This window comes from Hemibagrus wyckioides, linkage group LG24, assembly GCF_019097595.1.
Source record: "Hemibagrus wyckioides isolate EC202008001 linkage group LG24, SWU_Hwy_1.0, whole genome shotgun sequence".
NCBI lineage: Eukaryota > Metazoa > Chordata > Actinopteri > Siluriformes > Bagridae > Hemibagrus > Hemibagrus wyckioides.
The window spans coordinates 17,059,904-17,079,413 of NC_080733.1; the positions used below are offsets into that span (position 1 = coordinate 17,059,904).

General features: G+C 39.0%; 1 long non-coding RNA gene across 1 annotated transcript; it reads left to right on the forward strand.

Annotated features, from left to right (window-relative positions):
- LOC131344945 (uncharacterized) lies at nucleotides 1–19,475 on the forward strand. Its single transcript, XR_009203418.1, has 5 exons — nucleotides 1–99; nucleotides 190–286; nucleotides 14,748–16,999; nucleotides 17,175–17,264; nucleotides 18,262–19,475. It is a non-coding gene; the product is annotated as an uncharacterized LOC131344945 (long non-coding RNA).
- The last annotated feature ends 35 nt before the right edge of the window (nucleotides 19,476–19,510 follow it).

Below are 19,510 nucleotides of genomic sequence, written 5' to 3' on the forward strand. Positions count from 1 at the left end.
GGTTTTGGTGAATTGGGGCCATATTTTAATACATATTTTAAAAAACAACTTATGAGGCATATCCAAAATGCTCCACAGAACCTTTCAGAAATATTTCTGGTATAAACTCAAATTAATTACTTCCTGTCATATTAATTACAGTCATCACCCATCAAATGGTTTCTTTTAATCATCTTTTATTGTCTAAAGGAAAAACAAAAGAAAACGCCCACTCAGCTTGGAACTACTCAGGAACTGAATTTCATCAGTTGACAAGAAATCACCATGGCTGCCATCAGCATGAACAGTAAACACACCACCCCTTCATTTAAATCTATCTGTCTGTCTGTCCATCTGTCCGTCTGTCTGTCCATCCTATCTATCTATCTATCTATCTATCTATCTATCTATCTATCTATCTATCTATCTATCTATCTATCTATCTATCTATCTAGTCAAATCAAAGAAGCTTTTTGTCACTTCAACCATATGTAGCTGATGCAGTACACAGTGAAGTGAAACAACGTTCCTCCTTGACCAGAGGCACTACACAGAACACAGACAAAGTACAGTGATGCAGATAAACATAGAGCCTAAACATAGAGCTAAACATAGAGCTATAACATAGAGCTATAACATAGAGCTATAACAGAGATTAACATAGAGCTATAACAGAGACAAACAGAGATAAACATATAGATAAACAGAGCTATAACATAGAGCTATAACATAGAGCTATAACAGAGATTAACATAGAGCTATAACAGAGACAAACAGAGATAAACATATAGATAAACAGAGCTATAACATAGAGCTATAACAGAGACAAACAGAGATAAACATATAGATAAACATAGAGCTATAACATAGAGCCAAACATAGAGCTATAACAGAGCTATAACAGAGATAAACATAGAGCTATAACAGAGATAAACATAGAGCTATAACAGAGAAAACAGAGATAAACATATAGATAAACAGAGCTATAACATAGAGCTATAAGATAGAGACAAACAGAGATAAACATATAGATAAACAGAGCTATAACAGAGACAAACAGAGATAAACATAAAGATAAACATAGAGCCTAAACATAGAGCTAAACATAGAGCTAAACATAGAGCTATAACAGAGATTAACATAGAGCTATAACAGAGACAAACAGAGATAAACATATAGATAAACAGAGCTATAACATAGAGCTATAACATAGAGACAAACAGAGATAAACATATAGATAAACATAGAGCTATAACATAGAGCCAAACATAGAGCTATAACAGAGCTGTAACATAGAGCCAAACATAGAGCCAAACATAGAGCTATAACATAGAGCCAAACATAGAGCTATAACAGAGCTATAACATAGAGCCAAACATAGAGCCAAACAGAGCTAAACATAGAGCTATAACATAGAGCTGTAACAGAGATAAACATAGAGCTATAACAGAGACAAACAGAGATAAACATATAGATAAACATAGAGATAAACACAGAGATAAACGTAGAGATAAACAGAGCTATAACAGAGACAAACAGAGATAAACATAGAGACAAACAGAGATAAACACAGAGACAAACACAGAGACAAGCATAGAGCTAAACAGAGCTAAACATAGAGATAAACATAGAGACAAACAGAGACAAACAGAGCTATAACAGAGATAAACAGAGACAAACAGAGACAGAGACAAACAGAGCTATAACAGAGATAAACAGAGACAAACATAGAGCTAAACATAGAGACAAACAGAGCTATAACAGAGATAAACATAGAGACAAACAGAGATAAACAGAGACAAACAGATAAACATAGAGACAAACAGAGACAAACACAGAGACAAACAGAGATAAACACAGAGATAAACACAGAGACAAACACAGATAAACGTAGAGATAAACAGAGCTATAACAGAGACAAACAGAGATAAACATAGAGCTATAACAGAGACAAACAGAGATAAACAGAGACAAACAGATAAACAGAGACAAACAGAGACAAACAGATAAACATAGAGACAAACACAGAGACAAGCATAGAGCTAAATATAGAGCTAAACATAGAGACAAACATAGATAAACAGAGACAAACAGAGACAAACACAGAAAAACACAGACAAACACAGAGATAAACATAGAGACAAAGAGACAAACACAGAGACAAACATAGAGACAAACATGAAGCTAAACAGAGACAAACATGGAGACAAGCATAGAGACAAACAGAGCTAAACAGAGACAAACATAGAGCTAAACATAGAGCTAAAACATAGAGACAAACAGAGACAAACAGAGATAAACATAGAGCTATAACAGAGACAAACACAGAGATAAACAGAGACAAAGAGACAAACAGAGATAGAGACAAACAGAGATAAACATAGAGACAAACAGACAAACAGAGACAAACAGAGACAAGCATAGAGCTAAACATAGAGATAAACATAGAGCTATAACAGAGACAAACACAGAGATAAACAGAGACAAAGAGACAAACAGAGATAGAGACAAACAGAGATAAACATAGAGACAAACAGACAGAGACAAACAGAGACAAGCATAGAGCTAAACATAGAGATAAACATAGAGCTATAACAGAGACAAACAGAGATAAACATAGAGACAAACAGAGACAAACAGAGATAAACTTAGAGACAAGCATAGAGCTAAACATAGAGACAAACAGAGACAAACAGAGACAAACAGAGCTAAACAGAGACAAACAGAGATAAACATAGAGATAGAGACAAACATAGAGACAAACATAGAGACAGAGACAAGCATAGAGCTAAACAGAGACAAACAGAGACAAACAGAGATAAACAAAGACAAACAGAGATAAACATAGAGATAGAGACAAACAGAGATAAACATAGAGACAAACAGAGTTAAACAGAGCTAAACATAAAGACAAACAGAGACAAACAGAGACAAGCATAGAGCTAAACAGAGCTAAACAGAGACAAACAGAGATAAACAGAGACAAACAGAGATAGAGACAAACAGAGATAAACATAGAGACAAACAGAGCTAAACATAGAGATAAACATAGAGCTATAACATAGAGCTGTAACAGAGATAAACATAGAGCTATAACAGAGACAAACAGAGATAAACATATAGATAAACGTAGAGATAAACAGAGCTATAACAGAGATAAACATAGAGACAAACAGAGATAAACATAGAGCTATAACAGAGACAAACACAGAGACAAACACAGAGACAAACATAGAGCTAAACAGAGCTAAACATAGAGATAAACAGAGACAAACAGAGACAAACAGAGCTATAACAGAGATAAACATAGAGACAAACAGAGACAAACAGAGCTATAACAGAGATAAACATAGAGACAAACAGAGACAAACAGAGCTATAACAGAGATAAACATAGAGACAAACATAGAGCTAAACATAGAGACAAACAGAGACAAACACAGAGACAAACAGAGATAAACACAGAGATAAACACAGAGACAAACACAGATAAATGTAGAGATAAACAGAGCTATAACAGAGATAAACACAGACAAACAGAGATAAACATAGAGCTATAACAGAGACAAACAGAGATAAACAGAGACAAACAGATAAACATAGAGACAAACAGAGACAAACACAGAGACAAACAGAGATAAACACAGAGATAAACACAGAGACAAACACAGATAAACATAGAGATAAACAGAGCTATAACAGAGATAAACAGAGACAAACAGAGATAAACAGAGCTATAACAGAGACAAACAGAGATAAACAGATAAACATAGAGACAAACAGAGAGACAAGCATAGAGCTAAATATAGAGCTAAACATAGAGACAAACATAGATAAACAGAGATAAACAGAGACAAACACAGAAAAACACAGAGACAAACACAGAGATAAACATAGAGACAAAGAGACAAACACAGAGACAAACATAGAGACAAACATGAAGCTAAACATAGAGACAAACATGGAGACAAGCATAGAGACAAACAGAGCTAAACAGAGACAAACATAGAGCTAAACATAGAGCTAAAACATAGAGACAGAGACAAACAGAGATAAACATAGAGCTATAACAGAGACAAACACAGAGATAAACAGAGACAAAGAGACAAACAGAGATAGAGACAAACAGAGATAAACATAGAGACAAACAGACAAACAGAGACAAACAGAGACAAGCATAGAGCTAAACATAGAGATAAACATAGAGCTATAACAGAGACAAACACAGAGATAAACAGAGACAAAGAGACAAACAGAGATAGAGACAAACAGAGATAAACAGAGACAAACAGACAAACAGAGACAAACAGAGACAAGCATAGAGCTAAACATAGAGATAAACATAGAGCTATAACCGAGACAAACACAGAGATAGAGACAAACAGAGACAAACAGAGACAAACAGAGATAAACATAGAGACAAACAGAGACAAACAGAGACAAATAGAGATAAACTTAGAGACAAGCATAGAGCTAAACATAGAGACAAACAGAGACAGAGACAAACAGAGCTAAACAGAGACAAACAGAGATAAACAGAGATAGAGACAAACATAGAGACAAACATAGAGACAAACAGAGACAAGCATAGAGCTAAACAGAGACAAACAGAGACAAAGAGATAAACAGAGACAAACAGAGATAAACATAGAGATAGAGACAAACAGAGATAAACATAGAGACAAACAGAGCTAAACATAAAGACAAACAGAGACAAACAGAGACAAGCATAGAGCTAAACAGAGCTAAACAGAGACAAACAGAGATAAACAGAGATAGAGACAAACAGAGATAAACATAGAGACAAACAGTGCTAAACATAGAGATAAACATAGAGCTAAACAGAGCTAAACATAGAGACAAACAGAGACAAACATAGAGCTAAACAGAGATAAACACAGCTATAACAGAGACAAACAGAGATAAACAGAGACAGACAAACATAGAGCTAAACATAGAGCTAAACATAGAGCTAAACATAGAGATAAACATAGAGACAAACATAGAGCTAAACATAGAGATAAACAGAGATAAACAGAGCTAAACATAGAGACAAACATAGAGACAAACAGAGGCAAACATAGAGACAAACAGAGACAAGCATAGAGCTAAACAGAGATAAACAGAGCTATAACAGACAATCAGAGATAAACATATAGATAGAGACAAACAGAGACAAACAGAGATAAACAGAGATAAACATAGAGACAAACAGAAACAGAGACAAACAGAGCTAAACAGAGACAAACAGAGACAAGCATAGAACTAAACAGAGATAAACAGAGCTATAACAGAGACAAACAGAGATAAACAGAGACAAACAGAGACAAACAGAGATAAACATAGAGACAAACATAGAGCTAAACATAGAGCTAAACATAGAGCTAAACAGAGCTAAACATAGAGACAAACAGAGACAAACAGAGATAAACACAGACAAACAGAGATAAACAGAGACAAACAGAGACAAGCATAGAGCTAAACATAGAGATAAACAGAGCTATAACAGAGACAAACAGAGATAAACAGAGACAAACTTAGAGATAAACATAGAGACAAACATAGAGCTAAACATAGAGACAAACATAGAGACAAACACAGAGACAAACACAGAGACAAACAGACAAACAGAGATAAACATAGAGACAAACACAGAGACAAACAGAGATAAACAGAGACAAACACAGATAGAGACAAACAGAGATAAACATAGACAAACATAGAGCTAAACATAGACAAACAGAGCTAAACATAGAGATAAACAGAGCTAAACAGAGACACACAGACAAACAGAGATAAACATAGAGACAAACACAGAGACAAATATAGAGACAAACACAGAGACAAACATAGAGACAAACACGGACAAACAGAGATAAACAGAGACAAGCATAGAGCTAAACATAGAGATAAACAGAGCTATAACAGAGACAAACAGAGACAAACATAGAGATAAACAGAGCTATAACAGAGCTATAACAGAGAGCCAAACATAGAGCTAAACATAGAGCTATAACATAGAGCTGTAACAGAGCCAAACATAGAGCTATAACAGAGCTATAACATAGAGCCAAACATAGAGCTATAACAGAGCTATAACATAGAGCCAAACATAGAGCTATAACAGAGCTATAACATAGAGCCAAACATAGAGCTATAACAGAGCTATAACATAGAGCCAAACATAGAGCTATAACAGAGCTATAACAGAGCCAAACAGAGCTATAACAGAGCTAAACATAGAGCCAAACATAGAGCTATAACAGAGCTATAACATAGAGCCAAACAGAGCTATAACAGAGCTAAACATAGAGCCAAACAGAGCTAAACAGAGCTATAACAGAGCTAAACATAGAGCCAAACAGAGCCAAACAGAGCTAAACATAGAGCTATAACAGAGCTAAACAGAGCTATAACAGAGCTATAACAGAGCTATAACAGAGCCAAACAGAGATAAACATAGAGCTATAACAGAGCTATAACAGAGCCAAACAGAGCTAAACATAGAGCTATAACAGAGCTAAACATAGAGCTATAACAGAGCTGTAACAGAGATAAACATAGAGCTATAACAGAGACAAACAGAGATAAACATATAGATAAACATAGAGCTATAACAGAGCTATAACAGAGAGCCAAACATAGAGCTAAACATAGAGCTATAACATAGAGCTGTAACATAGAGCCAAACATAGAGCTATAACAGAGCTATAACATAGAGCCAAACAGAGCCAAACAGAGCTAAACATAGAGCTATAACAGAGCTAAACAGAGCTATAACACAGCCAAACAGAGCTAAACATAGAGCTATAACAGAGCTAAACATAGAGCTATAACAGAGCTGTAACAGAGATAAACATAGAGCTATAACAGAGACAAACAGAGATAAACATATAGATAAACATAGAGCTATAACAGAGATAAACAGAGACAAACAGAGATAAACAGAGCTATAACAGAGATAAACATAGAGCCAAACAGAGCCAAACACAGCTAAACATAGAGCTATAACAGAGACAAACAGAGATAAACAGAGCTATAACAGAGATAAACATAGAGCCAAACAGAGCCAAACACAGCTAAACATAGAGCTATAACAGAGACAAACAGAGATAAACAGAGCTATAACAGAGATAAACATAGAGCCAAACAGAGCTAAACATAGAGCTATAACAGAGACAAACAGAGATAAACAGAGGTAAACACAGAGACAAACAGAGATAAACACAGAGACAAACACAGAGACAAGCATAGAGCTAAACAGAGCTAAACATAGAGATAAACATAGAGACAAACAGAGATAAACATAGAGACAAACAGAGACAAACACAGAGACAAACAGAGATAAACATAGAGACAAACACAGAGACAAGCATAGAGCTAAATATAGAGCTAAATAGAGACAAACATAGAGAAACAGAGACAAAGAGATAAACAGAGACAAACAGAGACAAACATAGAGACAAACATGAAGCTAAACATAGAGACAAACATAGAGACAAACACAGAGACAAACACAGAGCTAAACATAGAGCTAAAACATAGAGACAAACAGAGATAAACAGATAAACATAGAGCTATAACAGAGACAAACAGAGACAAACATAGAGATAGAGACAAACAGAGATAAACAGAGATAGAGACAAACAGAGATAAACATAGAGACAAACAGACAAACAGAGACAAGCATAGAGCTAAACATAGAGACAAACAGAGATAAACAGATAAACATAGAGCTATAACAGAGACAAACATAGAGATAGAGACAAACAGAGATAAACATAGAGACAAACAGACAAACAGAGACAAACAGAGACAAGCATAGAGCTAAACATAGAGCTAAAACATAGAGACAAACAGAGATAAACATAGAGATAGAGACAAACAGAGATAAACATAGAGACAAACAGACAAACAGAGACAAGCATAGAGCTAAACATAGAGACAAACAGAGATAAACAGATAAACATAGAGCTATAACAGAGACAAACATAGAGATAGAGACAAACAGAGATAAACATAGAGACAAACAGACAAACAGAGACAAACAGAGACAAGCATAGAGCTAAACATAGAGCTAAAACATAGAGACAAACAGAGATAAACAGATAAACATAGAGCTATAACAGAGACAAACAGAGAGAGAGACAAACAGAGACAAACATAGAGACAAACAGACAAACAGAGACAAACAGAGACAAGCATAGAGCTAAACATGGAGATAAACATAGAGCTATAACAGAGACAAACAGAGATAAACAGAGACAAACAGAGATAAACATAGAGATAGAGACAAACAGAGATAAACATAGAGACAAACAGACAAACATAGAGACAAACATAGAGATAAACATAGAGACAAACATAGAGCTAAACAGAGACAAACACAGACAAACAGAGAAACATAGAGACAAACACAGAGACAAACAGAGACAAACACGGACAAACAGAGATAAACAGAGACAAACAGAGACAAGCATAGAGCTAAACATAGAGCTATAACAGAGACAAACAGAGATAAACAGAGACAAACAGAGACAAACAGAGATAAACATAGAGCTAAACATAGAGACAAACACAGAGACAAACACAGAGACAAACACAGAGACAAACAGAGATAAACAGAGACAAACACAGAGACAAACACAGAGACAAACACGGACAAACAGAGATAAACAGAGATAAACAGCGACAAGCATAGAGCTAAACATAGAGATAAACACAGAGACAAACACAGAGACAAACAGAGATAAACAGAGACAAACACAGAGACAAACACAGAGACAAACACAGAGACAAACACGGACAAACAGAGATAAACAGAGACAAGCATAGAGCTAAACAGAGATAAACACAGAGACAAACACAGAGACAAACAGAGATAAACAGAGACAAGCATAGAGCTAAACATAGAGACAAACACAGAGACAAACACAGAGACAAACAGAGATAAACAGAGACAAGCATAGAGCTAAACATAGAGATAAACATAGAGCTATAACAGAGACAAACAGAGATAAACAGAGCTATAACAGAGATAAACATAGAGCCAAACAGAGCTAAACATAGAGCTATAACAGAGACAAACAGAGATAAACAGAGGTAAACACAGAGACAAACAGAGATAAACACAGAGACAAACACAGAGACAAGCATAGAGCTAAACAGAGCTAAACATAGAGATAAACATAGAGACAAACAGAGATAAACATAGAGACAAACAGAGACAAACACAGAGACAAACAGAGATAAACATAGAGACAAACACAGAGACAAGCATAGAGCTAAATATAGAGCTAAACAGAGACAAACATAGAGAAACAGAGACAAAGAGATAAACAGAGACAAACAGAGACAAACATAGAGACAAACATGAAGCTAAACATAGAGACAAACATAGAGACAAACACAGAGACAAACACAGAGCTAAACATAGAGCTAAAACAGAGACAAACAGAGATAAACAGATAAACATAGAGCTATAACAGAGACAAACAGAGACAAACATAGAGATAGAGACAAACAGAGATAAACAGAGATAGAGACAAACAGAGATAAACATAGAGACAAACAGACAAACAGAGACAAGCATAGAGCTAAACATAGAGACAAACAGAGATAAACAGATAAACATAGAGCTATAACAGAGACAAACATAGAGATAGAGACAAACAGAGATAAACATAGAGACAAACAGACAAACAGAGACAAACAGAGACAAGCATAGAGCTAAACATAGAGCTAAAACATAGAGACAAACAGAGATAAACATAGAGATAGAGACAAACAGAGATAAACATAGAGACAAACAGACAAACAGAGACAAGCATAGAGCTAAACATAGAGACAAACAGAGATAAACAGATAAACATAGAGCTATAACAGAGACAAACATAGAGATAGAGACAAACAGAGATAAACATAGAGACAAACAGACAAACAGAGACAAACAGAGACAAGCATAGAGCTAAACATAGAGCTAAAACATAGAGACAAACAGAGATAAACAGATAAACATAGAGCTATAACAGAGACAAACAGAGAGAGAGACAAACAGAGACAAACATAGAGACAAACAGACAAACAGAGACAAACAGAGACAAGCATAGAGCTAAACATGGAGATAAACATAGAGCTATAACAGAGACAAACAGAGATAAACAGAGACAAACAGAGATAAACATAGAGATAGAGACAAACAGAGATAAACATAGAGACAAACAGACAAACATAGAGACAAACATAGAGATAAACATAGAGACAAACATAGAGCTAAACAGAGACAAACACAGACAAACAGAGAAACATAGAGACAAACACAGAGACAAACAGAGACAAACACGGACAAACAGAGATAAACAGAGACAAACAGAGACAAGCATAGAGCTAAACATAGAGCTATAACAGAGACAAACAGAGATAAACAGAGACAAACAGAGACAAACAGAGATAAACATAGAGCTAAACATAGAGACAAACACAGAGACAAACACAGAGACAAACAGAGATAAACAGAGACAAACACAGAGACAAACACAGAGACAAACACGGACAAACAGAGATAAACAGAGATAAACAGCGACAAGCATAGAGCTAAACATAGAGATAAACACAGAGACAAACACAGAGACAAACAGAGATAAACAGAGACAAACACAGAGACAAACACAGAGACAAACACGGACAAACAGAGATAAACAGAGACAAGCATAGAGCTAAACATAGAGATAAACACAGAGACAAACACAGAGACAAACAGAGATAAACAGAGACAAACACAGAGACAAACAGAGATAAACAGAGACAAACACAGAGACAAACACGGACAAACAGAGATAAACAGAGACAAGCATAGAGCTAAACATAGAGACAAACACAGAGACAAACACAGAGACAAACAGAGATAAACAGAGACAAGCATAGAGCTAAACATAGAGACAAACACAGAGACAAACACAGAGACAAACAGAGATAAACAGAGACAAGCATAGAGCTAAACATAGAGATAAACATAGAGCTATAACAGAGACAAACAGAGACAAACATAGAGACAAACATAGAGACAAACAGAGATAAACAGAGACAAACAGAGATAAACAGAGACAAACATAGAGACAAACACAGAGATAAACAGAGACAAACAGAGATAAACAGAGACAAACAGAGACAAACAGAGATAAACATAGAGCTAAAACTAAACTATACTTAAGCTGCAATTCTTTAGAAACTAGACATACAACAGAAGTGCACAGGAAGACGAGACAAGACAAGACAGTGCAGACAAACAACATATAACACCGAATCTGTGCAAAAGAATAATGTTGACAGTGAGTGCAAATATTAAAGTTACATGTAAACACGATCAATATAAAGTGTAAAGTGTAATGTAAAGTGACATATACACTATATTGCCAAAAGTATTCGCTCACCTGCCTTGACTCGCATATGAACTTAAGTGACATCCCATTCCTAATCCATAGGGTTCAATATGACGTCGGTCCACCCTTTGCAGCTATAACAGCTTCAACTCTTCAAACTGTTCCCACAAAGTTGGGAGCATGGAATTGTCCAAAATGTCTTGGTATGCTGAAGCATTCAGAGTTCCTTTCACTGGAACTAAGGGGCCAAGCCCAGCTCCTGAAAAACAACCCCACACCATAATCCCCCCTCCACCAAACTTTACACTTGGCACAATGCAGTCAGACAAGTACCGTTCTCCTGGCAACCGCCAAACCCAGACTCGTCCATCAGATTGCCAGATGGAGAAGCGCGATTCGTCACTCCAGAGAACGCGTCTCCACTGCTCTAGAGTCCAGTGGCGGTGTGCTTTACACCACTGCATCCGACGCTTTGCATTGCACTTGGTGATGTATGGCTTGGATGCAGCTGCTCGGCCATGGAAACCCATTCCATGAAGCTCTCTGCGCACTGTTCTTGAGCTAATCTGAAGGCCACATGAAGTTTGGAGGTCTGTAGCGATTGACTCTGCAGAAAGTTGGCGACCTCTTCGCACTATGCGCCTCAGCATCCGCTGACCCCGCTCCGTCAGTTTACGTGGCCTACCACTTCGTGGCCGAGTTGCTGTCGTTCCCAAACACTTCCACGTTCTTATAATACAGCTGACAGTTGACTATGGAATATTTAGGAGTGAGGAAATTTCACGACTGGATTTGTTGCACAGGTGGCATCCTATCACAGTTCCACGCTGGAATTCACTGAGCTCCTGAGAGCGACCCATTCTTTCACAAATGTTTGTAAAAACAGTCTGCATGCCTAGGTGCTTGATTTTATACACCTGTGGCCATGGAAGTGATCGGAACACCTGATTCTGATTATTTGGATGGGTGAGCGAATACTTTTGGCAATATAGTGTACGTGCAAACAGGACAATTTTGTGTTTTTGTGTGTGTGTGTCTGTGTGTGTGTGTGTGTGTGTGTCCAAAACAGTACAGTTCTCTGTTGAGATCAGATCTCAGTTGTGTGTGTGTGTGTGTGTGTCTGTGTCCAGCTCAGTTCAGTTCAGTTCTTTGTTGAGATCAGATCTCAGTTGTGTGTGTGTGTGTGTTTGTCTGTGTCCAGCTCAGTTCAGTTCAGTTCAGTTCTTTGTTGAGATCAGATCTCAGTTGTGTGTGTGTGTGTGTTTGTCTGTGTCCAGCTCAGTTCAGTTCAGTTCAGTTCTTTGTTGAGATCAGATCTCAGTTGTGTGTGTGTGTGTGTTTGTCTGTGTCCAGCTCAGTTCAGTTCAGTTCAGTTCTTTGTTGAGATCAGATCTCAGTTGTGTGTGTGTGTGTGTGTGTGTGTGTGTGTGTGTCCAGCTCAGTTCAGTTCAGTTCAGTTCTTTGTTGAGATCAGATCTCAGTTGTGTGTGTGTGTGTGTGTGTCCAGCTCAGTTCAGTTCAGTTCAGTTCTTTGTTGAGATCAGATCTCAGTTGTGTGTGTGTGTGTGTGTCTGTGTCCAGCTCAGTTCAGTTCAGTTCAGTTCTTTGTTGAGATCAGATCTCAGTTGTGTGTGTGTGTGTGTGTGTCCAGCTCAGTTCAGTTCAGTTCAGTTCTTTGTTGAGATCAGATCTCAGTTGTGTGTGTGTGTGTGTGTGTGTGTCCAGCTCAGTTCAGTTCAGTTCAGTTCTCTGTTGAGATCAGATCTCAGTTGTGTGTGTGTGTGTGTGTGTTTGTCTGTGTCCAGCTCAGTTCAGTTCAGTTCTCTGTTGAGATCAGATCTCAGTTGTGTGTGTGTGTGTGTTTGTCTGTGTCCAGCTCAGTTCAGTTCAGTTCTTTGTTGAGATCAGATCTCAGTTGTGTGTGTGTGTGTGTGTGTGTCCAGCTCAGTTCAGTTCAGTTCAGTTCTTTGTTGAGATCAGATCTCAGTTGTGTGTGTGTGTGTGTGTGTGTGTGTGTGTCTGTGTCCAGCTCAGTTCAGTTCAGTTCTCTGTTGAGATCAGATCTCAGTTGTGTGTGTGTGTGTGTTTGTCTGTGTCCAGCTCAGTTCAGTTCAGTTCTCTGTTGAGATCAGATCTCAGTTGTGTGTGTGTGTGTGTGTGTTTGTCTGTGTCCAGCTCAGTTCAGTTCAGTTCTCTGTTGAGATCAGATCTCAGTTGTGTGTGTGTGTGTGTTTGTCTGTGTCCAGCTCAGTTCAGTTCAGTTCTCTGTTGAGATCAGATCTCAGTTGTGTGTGTGTGTGTGTGTCTGTGTCCAGCTCAGTTCAGTTCAGTTCTTTGTTGAGATCAGATCTCAGTTGTGTGTGTGTGTGTGTGTCTGTGTCCAGCTCAGTTCAGTTCAGTTCTCTGTTGAGATCAGATCTCAGTTGTGTGTGTGTGTGTGTGTTTGTCTGTGTCCAGCTCAGTTCAGTTCAGTTCTCTGTTGAGATCAGATCTCAGTTGTGTGTGTGTGTGTGTGTCTGTGTCCAGCTCAGTTCAGTTCAGTTCTTTGTTGAGATCAGATCTCAGTTGTGTGTGTGTGTGTGTGTCTGTGTCCAGCTCAGTTCAGTTCAGTTCTCTGTTGAGATCAGATCTCAGTTGTGTGTGTGTGTGTGTTTGTCTGTGTCCAGCTCAGTTCAGTTCAGTTCTCTGTTGAGATCAGATCTCAGTTGTGTGTGTGTGTGTATGTTTGTCTGTGTCCAGCTCAGTTCAGTTCAGTTCTCTGTTGAGATCAGATCTCAGTTGTGTGTGTGTGTGTGTGTGTGTGTCCAGCTCAGTTCAGTTCAGTTCTTTGTTGAGATCAGACCTCAGTTGTGTGTGTGTGTGTGTCCAGCTCAGTTCAGTTCAGTTCTTTGTTGAGATCAGATCTCAGTTGTGTGTGTGTGTGTGTGTGTCCAGCTCAGTTCAGTTCAGTTCTTTGTTGAGATCAGATCTCAGTTGTGTGTGTGTGTGTGTGTGTCCAGCTCAGTTCAGTTCAGTTCTTTGTTGAGATCAGATCTCAGTTGTGTGTGTGTGTGTGTGTGTCTGTGTCCAGCTCAGTTCAGTTCAGTTCTTTGTTGAGATCAGATCTCAGTTGTGTGTGTGTCTGTGTCCAGCTCAGTTCAGTTCTATGTTGAGATGCCTGATTGGCTGAGAGAGGAAGCTGTTCAACAGTCTGGTTGTGCGGGTCCGAATGCTTCGGTACCTCTTTCCGGATGGTAGGAGGGTGAAGAGTGTGTGTGAGGGGTGTGTGGGGTCATCCACAATGCTGCTGGCTTTGCAGATGCAGCATGTGGAGTAAATGTCTGTAACAGAGGGAAGAGAGACTCCGATGATCTTCTGTCCACTGCTATCTGCGTTTTTTCTCCATGTTCAGGGAGAGGTTGTTGGCTCTACACCAGGCTGTTAGCCGCTGCACCTCCTCTCTGTATGCTGACTCGTCGTTCTTGCTGATGAGACCCACCACGGTCGTGTCATCGGCGAACCTGATGATGTGGTTGGATCTGTGCATTGCTGCACAGTCGTGAGTCAGCAGAGTGAACAGCAGTGGACTGAGCACACAGCCCTGAGGAGCTCCAGTGTTCAGTGTGGTGGTGCTGGAGATGCTGTTCCCGATCCGGACTGACTGAGGTCTCCCAGTCAGGAAATCCAGGATCCAGTTGCAGAGAGAGGTGATATCTGTCTACACTACTGCTTAATAAACCTGTTTTTTCTTTTTCCACACAATCTTCTTACTTAGCCTCAAGAAGGTAAAAAAAAATAAAATAAATAATATCTCTTTATCCTGGTCAGATCTGAAGAACAGAATTCTGTCTCAGAAACCCTGGACATGAGGCTGGAATACTCCCTGGATGGGACTCGTATAATGTTCTGTTTGATAACTCTGAGTATTTTATTCATCCATAAAAGGGGAAACTGGGTGTCAGAACATCCTGAACACATGTGAAGACCCAACAGTTCACAGTAAACTCTCAGGAGGAAGGAGAGAGAGAGAGAGAGAGAGAGAGAGAAAGAACTTATTAATAGACTTTTTGTCCAGATTATGTGTATGAAAGCTGTTACAGGAGTTTAGGAGGCCTGTGATGAGCATTTGAGGTAGTGTGTGTATAAATGACTGTGAAGGAGCTGTAAATAACGTGGCAGTGTAAGAATGTGTAATGTGCAGTTGGGTATGATAAATCAGGAGACCTGGGCTGTGTCCAACGTCCAGCTTTTTTCTTTTTAAGGTCATTTTAATTGGTTTTAGAAATGGGTCAACATTTTTTTAGCTGCTGTGGGTTCGAGCTGTAGGTTTTGGTGTTGAATGAGTGGCAGTGACATATTTAGCCTGACAATGAGCTAACGCAAGCTGTGTGGGAGAATCTGAGGTGCAAGAAAAATTTTCCTATTACTCTGACTTATGTAATATCTATGACATGTGTAATGTTTGCAGGCAGTTTTGTCATTCCATAATGAGTATAATATTGACTAGAGTGGAGGTTTATCTCTATCAGAAGGTGTTCAAAGATCCATCGATCAAACGTTTTTTGATTTCTTTGAGTATGGGAGATTCTTCTTCTTCTTCTTTTTTCAGCTTTTCCCTTCAGGGGTCGCCACAGCGAATCATCTCTCTCCACCTATCCCTATCTTCTCCATCCTCAACACTTGCACCCACTAGCTTCATATCCTCATTTATTACATCCATATTCCTCCTCTTTGTCCTTCCTCTTTGCCTCCTTCCTGGCAGCTCCATGTCCAACATTCTCCTACCAATATACTCACTCTCCCTCCTCTGAACATGTCCAAACCATCTTAATCTGTCCTCCCTAACTCTGTCCCCCAAACATCCAACATGAGCTGTCCCTCTGATGTACTCGTTCCTAATCCTGTCCAACCGTGTCACTCCCAAAGAGAACCTCAACATCTTCAGCTCTGCTACCTCCAGCTCTCTTCCTCAGTGACACTGCCTCTAAACCATACAGCATGGCCAGTCTCACCACTGTCTTGTACACCTTCCCCTTGATTCTCGCCGATATTTTTCTATCACACAGAACTCCCAACACCTTTCTCCACCCATTCCAACCTCCCTGCACTCGTGAGTAAGGGAAATTAAACTAAATAATAAGTTTACATTGAAAAGAGATTGGAAATTGAGTCCTAAGTGTGGTAACTGGACACTGGAAGCCGTGTTACCTGACGGTTAACCTCAAGGTTGGTGACAGTAATTCAGCTCTTTCTCACACTATTCAGATAAATATGCAATTTGATATACAGCTGTTAATGTAGAGGGAATATCTACTCAAAAATAGTGCTTGTGTATTTAGGCTTAAATGATCAGACTGCCTTTTTATTCATGTTTTATTTACTCATATTCCATCAAACGAAGCTCCTGAAACTAAAGGTAAACGAACAAGGCAGTGACACACTTACAGTTTGTCCACTCTTTCCCCTGTTCTGATACAAACATATTTACATTTTTCAGTTTCCTGTTCCACTGTGGGAAAGAGAAAACAAACACAAGAGAGAGACCAAGGCCTCTCAGCACAAGTACGGGGGAAATGCATTGTCATAACAGGGTCTGAGTGAAAACAAGATTCTGCTATGAATGAGAATGACGAAAACACGTCTCGGGCTTATCGAGCTCTTACAGTAAGAGAGACAAATTACTAAACTAAGTACATGCAGTCAATAAATGCAGGATTAGTTCCCATTGTTCAGTCAGCATTCAGAGCTGTATTATTTCCTCATCTCCTTCATTTTTTTGTTTGTTTCTCTTTCAGTCAGATTTTCTCTTTATCTCTATCCCCTCTTACTTTTCTTTCAGGTATGGAACATGGTTAGGCTGTAGTGGAGAAGTCGTGTTGTATGCTTTGTACTGACAATTGATCCGATCTCTCTCTGGCCGCCTACGCAGGTAAAATCTCAACGAATTACACGAAGCTCCCTATGTGTCATTACCTCACTGCACACACGTTATTGTCTGAAACCGAGCTCTACACAAGCTGAAAATATCACAGTGGGGCAGGATTTTATGCGTTCCTCATCGCGTTCGCAATCATCTAGATAATGATTTTCCGTGGCACAGAGCAGAAGTGAATGGTGCAGAGGATATCACATCGGTTAATGTGTTGGGTGGGCGTGGTGTAGGAACTGAATGACCTTTATAGCTTTTGCTTATATGACACCCAATGCAGTAATTATTAGCGAGCTGTTGACTGCGTAGGGGGTTTTTGTTCCGTTGAGAAAACATGGTGACGTGTCTGTAATCATTAAACCAAAATCCCTGATCAGCTTTCATAAAACGGTTGTAGAGATAGTCGCTCGTGTACTTAGGATTTGTAAAAGGAACAGTAGAACAACAGCAGATGGATTGCTTTCCAGAGTCAACTCTGAGTGTGAGGAAATGCCGTCTTCCTGTCATCATGGAAATGGTCCATTTTAATAGCGCCACCTACTTTACTGGACCACAGCTCATAGACATCAGGTCCTAAATTAGTATCCTGAGGCCTTAATAACTGTTACTAAAGATGAATGAATGAAGTAAGAGACAGAGTTGACTGTTAATACACTGGTGACAGAACTGCGGGCGACGATGGCATTAAGCATCAAAGTCAAACTCACGCAATTTTCTTTGGGTCATCATGGCTGTCTTTAACCCAGTCAGTGCTTAGAGAGAAGTATGGGATAATACTTAAACCTGTGCTCAGTATTATTATGTGAACTGTTACTTAACAGGACATCATTTGGACAAATTTATCAACTGAAATCTGTTTCTCTATAACCCATTCATTTTGTTGACTGTAATTACACTGATCAGGCATAACATTATGACCACCTGCCTAATATCCCACTTTTGCTGCCAAAACATAACAAACTATGATGCTCTGTGTTTTCTGACCCCTTTCTATCAGAACCAGCATTAACTTCTTCAGCAATCTGAGCAACAGTAGCTCGACTGTTGGATCGGATCACACGGTCCAGCCTTCGCTGCCCCTTTGCCGCCCTCTTCCTTCCTTGGAGCTCTTTTGATAGATAGTGACCACTGCAGACCGGGAACACCCCACAAGAGCTGCAGTTTTGGAGATGCTCTGATCCAGTGGTCTACCCATCACAATTCAGCCCTTCGTTAAACTCGCTCAAATCCTGACGATTGTCCATTTTTCCTGCTTCTAACACATCAACTTTGAGGACAAAATGTTCACCTGCTGCCTAATATATCCCACCCACTAACAGGTACCATGATGAGGAGACAATCAGTGTTATTCACTTCACCTATCAGCGGTCAGAATGTTCCGCCTGATCGGTGTACACGACAGTGTATTGTTTAGAAAGCGTCATCTCAGCATTTGTGTGTCAGAGGGGCTTCGTACAGCTCATTTTTCTTCGAAAGCTGTTGCTCAGCTGACAGAAAGTGTTATGTGGCAAATTTCACTCTCTCAGTTTATTTTGGTTTCCCTTTGTAGCAGGGGTCTCACCGTTGAGTCACTGGTGCGAAGCAATATTTCACCCCGTCACATGTGGCCTCGCATGCAGAGTTCACGCTCCGGTGATAAAGCTAACGGGAGTGTACGTGAAGGGGAGTCGCGATGGTGGGCCAATGAGGACGCAGCAGCTTGTATATAAACACAAACAAATTAGTGTTCACTGAATTGTTAAACGCTTCTTCTTTCATGTGTTGCGGGAGCCCCAGGCTTGACTCAGAGTTTCTCATGGGGGTTTGTGGTGATGAGTCAGCCGTGTGGAAGTCTTGTGATCCCACTCCTACACTGAGAAACAGCTCGTCTGTCACTGATAACAGCTTTTATTTCGTTTTTTCCTATAGAGCAGTGTTAACCCTTTGGGGGAATTTCATTACGTTGTAAGTGACACAACGGAAAACAGCTCATTCTGATTTCTAATTAAACAATATAAGCCTCCGATACAATACAATGGTATTAAAATCTATAAAATATTTTTCTTTAAGCAGGAAAGTCACTTTTTAATCAAACTAAAGGATCATGTATAGGTATAGTTACCTGTGATTGTGGATACTGCTGGAAGCTGTAAATTTCCCATTGGGATGAATAAAGTATCTATCTATCTATCTATCTATCTATCTATCTATCTATCTATCTATCTATCTATCTATCTATCTATCTATCTATCTATCTATCTATCTGT